Source organism: Aotus nancymaae, unplaced genomic scaffold, assembly GCF_030222135.1.
Source record: "Aotus nancymaae isolate 86718 unplaced genomic scaffold, 86718_ANA_hifiasm-v0.15.2.pri h1tg000089l, whole genome shotgun sequence".
Lineage (NCBI taxonomy): Eukaryota > Metazoa > Chordata > Mammalia > Primates > Aotidae > Aotus > Aotus nancymaae.
The window spans coordinates 12,659,804-12,668,548 of NW_026988504.1; positions in this window are offsets into that span (position 1 = coordinate 12,659,804).

The window sequence follows — 8,745 nt, forward strand, 5'->3', positions numbered from 1 at the left end:
ATGGAAAACAGGATGAGTGAGCTAAGGTGAGAAGAGGATTCAGGATTCTTGTATCCCAAATCAAAGGTCTTTATTCTAGATTGAAATCACGTTGAGTAAGATAATCGGATGATGAAGATGATGTTTTAGCTTTTACTTTTCCCTGAAGCTCTTTGTTCATGATACAACTGGAGTCTTTGTCATGTTCACTATTTTTTCTTTTTTCTTTCTTTCTTTTTTTTTTTTTTTTTTTTTTGAGACAGGGTCTCCATTTGTTACCTAGGCTGCTGGGACCACAGGTACATGCCACCACACCCAGCAATTTTTTGTATTTTTAGTAGAGACAGGGTTTCATCACTTTGGCTAGGCTGGTATTGAACTCCTGGTCTCAAGTGATCTTGCCCCCTCAGCATCCCAAAATGCTGGGGCTACTGTACCCATCCTATGTTGTACTTTTTTGTTCAGGGGTGGGGAGGTATTGTTCCTCTGTGTCCCACCTTTACACTGGATTGTGAGCTATGGAGTATCAAATAACACGTCTTATTTCTCCATAAATCCCCAGTTTCTTAACAACATGTCTGGTCTGTCACAGATGTTCAATTCCTGGCTTAGGGGATCAGTCAAATAAAAGCTGGCTAATAAGTTCTGTCTATTTCTACAATGGATTTAGGTGGATTGGTGGTGATATTGGCAAAAATCCAATGATAACCCAATAAATCAAGAGTTACAAATGATATTCCATGAGATCCATTTGCTTTCATTTCAATGGGCTCTCAAATATTGAATAAGGAGATTTGTGGTGTGATAAAAAGCAATGTCGTATGTACTGCCCATGTTAATTAGTGTCTACTCACTTTTCATTAGTAGAGTGGCATATCAAAACCCTATCACACTAACTACACTTCCTTTTTCTTTTGAGATGGAGTCTCACTCTGTTGCCAGGCTGAAGTGCAGTCATGTGATCTCGGCTCTCGGGTTTAAGCTATTCTCCTGCCTCAGCCTCCTGAGTAGCTGGGACTACAGGCACAAGCCACCACGCCCAGCTAATTTTTGTATTTTTAGTAGAGACGGGGTTTCACCATGTTGGCCAGGATGGTCTCAATCTCCTGACCTTGTGATCCGCCCACCTCGGCCTCCCAAAATGCTGGAACTACAGGCATGAGCCAACACACCTGGCCTACACTTTCTTAATTTAGCAAAATTTTTATTGTAACTCCTTTATAAGAGAGACAACAAAAACACTGTTTCTCTATATACTTCAGGTTCTTCTTAAACATGGTTTTGAAAAGTCTTACAATAACTTTGAGAACATTATTATTAATCTCAATTGAAGACAATTAGGACTCTTGAGAGATTTAAAATATGTCTAAAGTCTTACATGTGGTGAATTGTAAATCTAGGATTTGAATCTGTTTGTTTTGACATCATGTTCATACTCTTCCACACCATCTGCCAAGGAAGAAATGGTATGTGCAAAGATCACCAGTGGCTGAGCCTGATCCCTGACCCCAAGCACCAGAATGCACTATCCCTGTGGTTAATCTGCTGCCTGCTTAGGGAAGCAGGGGTATTTCATCCATAACACACTTTGGACAGTGACTGTGAGGTATGATTGATAATCCCTCTCATGTCTGTGTGGGGAAATGCATTGCTTGTTCAGACCTCAGCAAGATCTTAGGAAACCTGGTTTTTTCACTGAAGGAGCTTGCATATTGCTGTTGCTCACATTTCCTTGTCAGAGTTTATAAGAATTTTCAATACAACAAAGGCCAGAGTTCCTGTCCACAAAGTAGATTACAATCTATCAGTGTGAGAGGGACAATGCAGCTGGTGCAGCACAAACTCGGTCCTTATTCATAAACACTTTGTTGGCCTTCAAGCACTTGTTACCGACAGCAGGGCATGTTTATACAACTCCTTCCAAAAATAAAATTGAAAGAAAAAATCAGTAAATTCATAATGTAGCACTTTCCCAAACTCAAAAACATAGAGATATTTCTGTTTGGATTTTGAAACGTTTCTCATTGAGAAATCAGGCCCCAGATACAAGAGAAAAAGAATGGATTCTAAATACAGTAAAACCCATGAACCACAGAAAAGACTAAAGTGTCCTACACAGACAACGAGAAGCTATGGAGATGATTAGCTTAGGTTTATTTTACTCTAGATTTCTTTATTCCATAATGTTCAGATGCCTGAGTCACAACAGTACAGGAAGCAATTGAACATTAAATCGTAGTTCTTCTAATATTGATCTGAAAATGTGTAATTGACTTGTTTATATGTACATGCTTAAGAAAAGATGCCACTGGTTCAAATCAGTTGAGCTCATTAGCCCTGTTAACTCACTGGTCAATTAACTGACGTTTTCTCTATTGATGTTTCACTCAATCCTAGACAGAAATAGAGTTCAGTGTTAAAAAAAAAATCAATACCTTCCAATGTCACTGAACCAAACTACTCAAAACATCTGTTTGTAACTTTACTGGTTCTTGTTTTTGTTTTTCATTATACAAGAAACAAATTTGCCCCATAATTTTAAAATGCAGAAATAGAGAAAATAAAACCAAAATATATTTGACTATACCCCATTTAACTGCCTTCTGCAGAAGGCATCATTATTTTTGGTTTGCTGTGGATCTTTTCAAACTGCATTCTATATACATGTTTTGTGTTTTGAATATGTTCATCTTTGTAATATATTATTCTGTAACTTGCTTACATACTCTTAACAACTTACCTTAGAAAACTTTAATTCTTATTTAAATGGCTGTATGATCATCTATGTTGTGGGTATAGTCTAGTTCATTTTACTATCCTAATAATTAATAGGCATTTAGTTTGTGTCTGATTTTTGCCAGTGTCAATAGTACTACAAGAAATATCCTTGTAATATTCTATGTCAGAAATTAACAGAAAATCTGATTATTGAACTTAGCTATAGGATGTATGTATAATTAAACTGTAGGATACAGAAAAGTGATTATAGATAGTAATTATAGCTAACTTTTGCTGAATACTAATTATTTACTAGTTTAAGTTCCTTACACACATTAACTATTTGGCCTTTAAATGACCATTCAAGGTAGCCACTATTACTAGCCTTATTTTACATATTGGGAAATTGAGTCATAGGGAGGCTAATTATCCTTGCTAAAAGTCAATAAATGGTAAAAATGGAGATTTGAACCCACACAAAGCCTTGGTCACTGTACTGCTAGCTGTCATGCTGCATTGACTCTCAGTGTGAGTATATAAGGAACTAGTAATGTAATCTGACACTTCTCTGGGGGGAACTTTGGTGTCTACAGTTGGTTTTTGATGGAGAGAGGGTCCATGGGATTCACGTGGTGACATTTCAAGTATACAAGGTGTGTAAATCAGAAAAAAAGCAGAAAGTTCAGTCAACCCAGATGAATAAGATTTATAGAGCAGCTAAGGAAATTAAAAATTTAAAAATATTCATGAATTCCAGTGACACAGTTTTATTCTTTACACGTGTGTCCCTGGAAGGTACTTTACCAAACTTACATTTTAAGAATGTGGAGAAACTGGAGTACATCCAGGAGAAAGGAAAAATGAATTAAGTGATAGAAAGCAAGTACTAGGAACAAAAGGCAAAACATCAGCTTGTTCATTCACTTGGTGACTGTTTATTGAGTATTAACCACATACATGGCCCTGTTCCAGATGCAGTGGCAGAAATGAAGTTGAAATTCTTAAAACATGGTATCTCTAGCAATTTGCTTGTTGTACAGCAATGGAGATGAGACTTGAGAATAAATATTGGCAGTATGATGAAGATATTATATAAACAAGATGAATGGATGATATGAAACATTTATGGAACACCTACTTTGTGGTAGACACCATCCAAGGAGTCATCTCATTTTAATTCCCACAAGGAGCCATTTTCACAGCTAAGGAAACAGATGCTCTGTTATTAAATAGCGTGCTAAGACACATGCATAGTAACTTTGATTCAAACTTACGTCTGCCTCACTCCAAAGCTCAAGTGTTTCTTAGTTCTACTCCCACTCCTAACATTATGTAGAAAAGAGAAGATAAGTGGGAAACAACTACTCTTGTAAAGCAAATGAAGGGTTCTTACAAGAGGTCCATAGAATAGAAGGTTATGCCAGAGAGATTTCAAAAGGATACAGGGAAGAGCTCTGTGTTAGATCAAAGACATTTTCTAAAGAGAAGTCTCATCCTGAAAAAATGTATGGTTAGGGCTGATATTTGGATGGTATACTCTGAAAGACTTGCATTCCTCATTAAAATATTGAACTATGTATTGAGTACCAAATACACCACGTGGGTGAAAGGGGCAGTAAAATCTCAGAATTCATCACTATATTATTCATTCATGTAACCAAAAAGTACTTGTACCCCAAAAGCTATTGAAATAAAAAAAATTTTTAAATAAAGAAATACCATTTACACTGTCAAAATATAGATATATAGATGTTAATGTCCAAATTGTTTGATACATAACTGCTATCCTCAGTCACCTATCTCTCAATACTCCAACCATGTTGGCTCCATGCCTGGCTTAGCCCCATCTCCTCCCCATTATCCAGCAACAAATGTGCCCTCCAGAATCCTGCTTCAGAGAAATGGCAGAGCCCATTCTAATTGTTGGTGTCACTGCCTTACCAGTTGTTATCATTTTGAATACTATTCCTGCACATAACCATCTGACCCCCAGGCAGGAGAACTGTCTCATAGTCTTGCTTCTGGTTTCTTTCACCTCCATAAACATTATCTTATGTTACACAGTAGGCAATTTGTAAGTCTGAATTCCCATTAGGTCCTGAATTCAAACCACAGAAGTTGTATTTTTTTAAACATACTGCCCAAAGTAATTTACAGATTCAACGCTATCCCCATCAAGCTACCAATGACCTTCTTCACAGAACTGGAAAAAACCACCTTAAACTTCATATGGAACCAAAAGAGAGCCCGCATAGCCAAGTCAATTTTAAGCAAAAAGAACAAAGCGGGAGGCATCACACTACCGGACATCAAACTATACTACAAGGCTACAGTAATCAAAACAGCATGGTACTGGTACCAAAACAGAGATATAGACCTATGGAACAGAACAGAGGCGTCAGAGGCAACACAACATAACTACAACCATCCGATCTTTGACAAACCTGATAAAAACAAGCAATGGGGAAAGGATTCCCTGTTCAATAAGTGGTGTTGGGAAAACTGGCTAGCCATATGCAGAAAGCAGAAACTCGACCCCTTCCTGACACCTTACACGAAAATTGACTCCAGATGGATTAAAGACTTAAACATAAGACCTAACACCATAAAAACTCTAGAAGGAAACCTAGGCAAAACCATTCAGAACATAGGTATAGGCAAGGGCTTCATGACCAAAACACCAAAAGCATTGGCAACAAAAGCCAAAATAGACAAATGGGACCTAATCAAACTCCACAGCTTCTGCACGGCGAAAGAAACAGTCAATACGGTGAATCGGCAACCAACAGAATGGGAAAAAATTTTTGCAGCTTACCCATCTGACAAAGGGCTGATATCCAGAATTTACAATGAACTAAAACAGATTTACAAGAAAAAAACAAACAAGCCCATTCAAAAATGGGCAAAGGATATGAACAGATACTTTACAAAAGAAGACATACATGAGGCCAACAAGCATATGAAAAAATGCTCATCATCACTGGTCATTAGGGAAATACAAATCAAAACTACATTGAGATTCCATCTCACGCCAGTTAGAATGGCGATCATTAAAAAATCTGGAGACAACAGATGCTGGAGAGGATGTGGAGAAATAGGAACACTTTTACACTGTTGGTGGGAGTGTAAACACAAATTTTTGAATCATCGTTCTGTTCTCCTTTTCATTTCTATTCTTATGCCCAAAGAATATTCCGAGTATGGATTATAATCTTAATGACCCGAAATTTTACCTGAATAGAGTCATATGTAAGAGTGACCTGCATAGCCTGAAAGAATCCACTATGACTTAAATCATGAACTATTAAGATTTTAATTTGAAATATGCACAAAGGCATTAGAAACAATGCCATAAAACATGGAAGATCATCTTAATGTGCCCAGTAAGTACCAAATACCACATAACTCAGTTTTCTAACATTTTTCTTAATCCAGTAATAAGGGGAAAGGGAAGAACTCTGGGTTCTCAATAAATATTCAATGAATGATGACTTTCCTCATTAGCTGATATCCCATACATGGAGTATGAGGAAGAAAAGAATAGTCTAAATAGGGAACATGACCAGAAGCAGCCAGTGTGATCCCACAGGGGTTAATTTGTTCATCTGTCTTTCCTCTAAGGCCAAGAATCTTTTTTGTAACTCATAAAAGATAAATATTCCCAAAGAGATTGGAAAGGAGAAAGGCAAATTGGCGCAATGGAGCAAATATTTTAACCATTCTGCATATAGGACTTCTGGAGAATTCAAGAAAGTTTATTGCAGTGTATTCATGAAAACATGTAGCACATGGGTTAGAACACAGATATGTTTGCTGGGGCTAGGAAAATCAGTGGAAATAAATGCATATGAACTGAGCTATTAGGCCACCTTCCTATCTTTCTCATATAGAGGAAAACAATTCTAAATTTCAAGTGCATTCCTGACTCTATTCATGTACGATCACTTTTAGTTACTTTTGTCTTACTCTTACAATATCCTTTAGAATGGGCCATTTGATATTACCTCTTATTCCTTAGCTTCCATCTCTACCTGACTGAAGAGTGAAATAAACTAAATTACTTCAGCAAGTCAAGACAAAATTGCATAAAACTGAGGAATATAAATTCCTACTCTACCTTCTCCAGGGCATGATGCATTTCCCCTTTCTAACACAATATGGAACCTTGTACTTCCCAGTTCTGGTTCTCCATATCTCTACCCAACATGGTAGAAACTATCATTTTGAAATGACTTGTGAATTCTGCTTTTGTAAGCTATTTAGTGGTCCTTTCTATTCTATTCCCCTCATACTCTCACATTGACACACACACATTCACATAGACATGGAACTCTTTAACTCTTGTTGCTATCTAGCCTTCTGCTGCCAGTACCTGGTAAAGAATTGTTTCAAGGGAATGGAGAATTAGCAAACTCACTGTTATAGTTCTTGATTTGAACTTTGAATTCAAATTATGCATTAACTGGGTGACTTTGGCCAGATATATAAACCATTTCTTCATTTGGAACAACACAATGTAATGACTAGATAAGGCTATTTTAGACATACAGTCTAGCACAATGCAAGGTACGTGGTACTATCATCCTATAATACTGTCTAGTGCTGCTGTTATTGTCCTACCAACAACAAAATCTTTAATCAAGATGGATATTCTATTGTGCATTTAACTTTCTCAGCAGAACACGAGGGGAAAAAATTGTATGTGAAGTTAAAAAGCATGCTGGCCGGGTACAGTGACTCATGCCTGTAATCCAGGCACTCTGGAGGCTGAGGCAGGAGGATCACTTGAGCCCAGCAACTCAAGACCAACCTGGGCAATACAGGGAGACCCCATGCTTGAGAGGTCAAGGCTGCACTGTGCCATAATCGTATGCTGTACTCCAGCCTAGGTGACAGAGTGAGTCTCTGTTTCAAAACATAATAATAATGATAATAATTAAAGTAAAAAGATGAAAAAGCCTGATTTCTAAAAACTCATAAAAATTTGATTTCTAAAACAGAGACAATACAGAGTCATAGAAGATTGTAGCTGGAAGGTAATGTAGATAGCAAATTTTCTATTTTTGAGGTGAGGAAATTGAGGTTCTAGATTAAGTGAATAGCGACCTAATTCCTGTAATATTTCAGCTACTACAAAACCAAAATAATCTGCTGCATTCTAACCATCAAGAGAGGATGATCTATAAGAAATGTTACAACATGAATAGATCACTTTGGCTGCTTAGGAAACTTCTGCGTCATTTTCTCATAGCCACCTGTCCGTGGCCAGTATGTGTCTAAAGAAATCTAGTTCATTTTAATCTTAGCCAGCATAAGTCATATCTCAATAAGGTAATCGAGGTCTATTTTAAAAGAGCCATCACATCTAAGGTTTTAAAATGTAAATTAGTTTATATTTAAATTTTCAATCTTAAATTATGTATTGTTTTTCATGGGCAAGTTTTATTCTTATTAAGATGTCCATGTAGGTAAATGTTTAAATATCAAATCATTTCTGAAGTTATTCAAAGATGACCAGTTTTTAGTAGCAGGAAAAGTGGTGTTTCTTTGGAGCACACCTGCACATCATCATGTACAACCACAACTCACACATATACAGCCTTACATAAACATGTATTCACAAGTGTGTGTACATGTGTCCTCACACATGTGCACACATGCTCACACACTAATATATTCTCACACACAGTGACGAACTCAAACACACACACAGAGTTATACACATTTATGCAGTCATTATATATGTATAATGTCACATACATTTATGCAGTCAAATATATACACATATATATACAAAAAACAGGGTCTCGCTCTGCTGCCCAGGCTAGAGTGCAGTGGTGTGATTATGACTCACTGCAGCCTTGACTTCCCGGACTCCAGTGATCCTCCTGCCTCAGCCTCCTGAATAATTGGGACTACAGGCACATGCCACCACTCCCGGCTAATTTTTGTATTTTTTGTAGAGATGGGGTTTCACCATGTTGCCCAGGCTGGTCTCAAACTCCTGGACTCAAGCAATCTGCCTGCCTTGGCCTCCTAAAGAGCTGA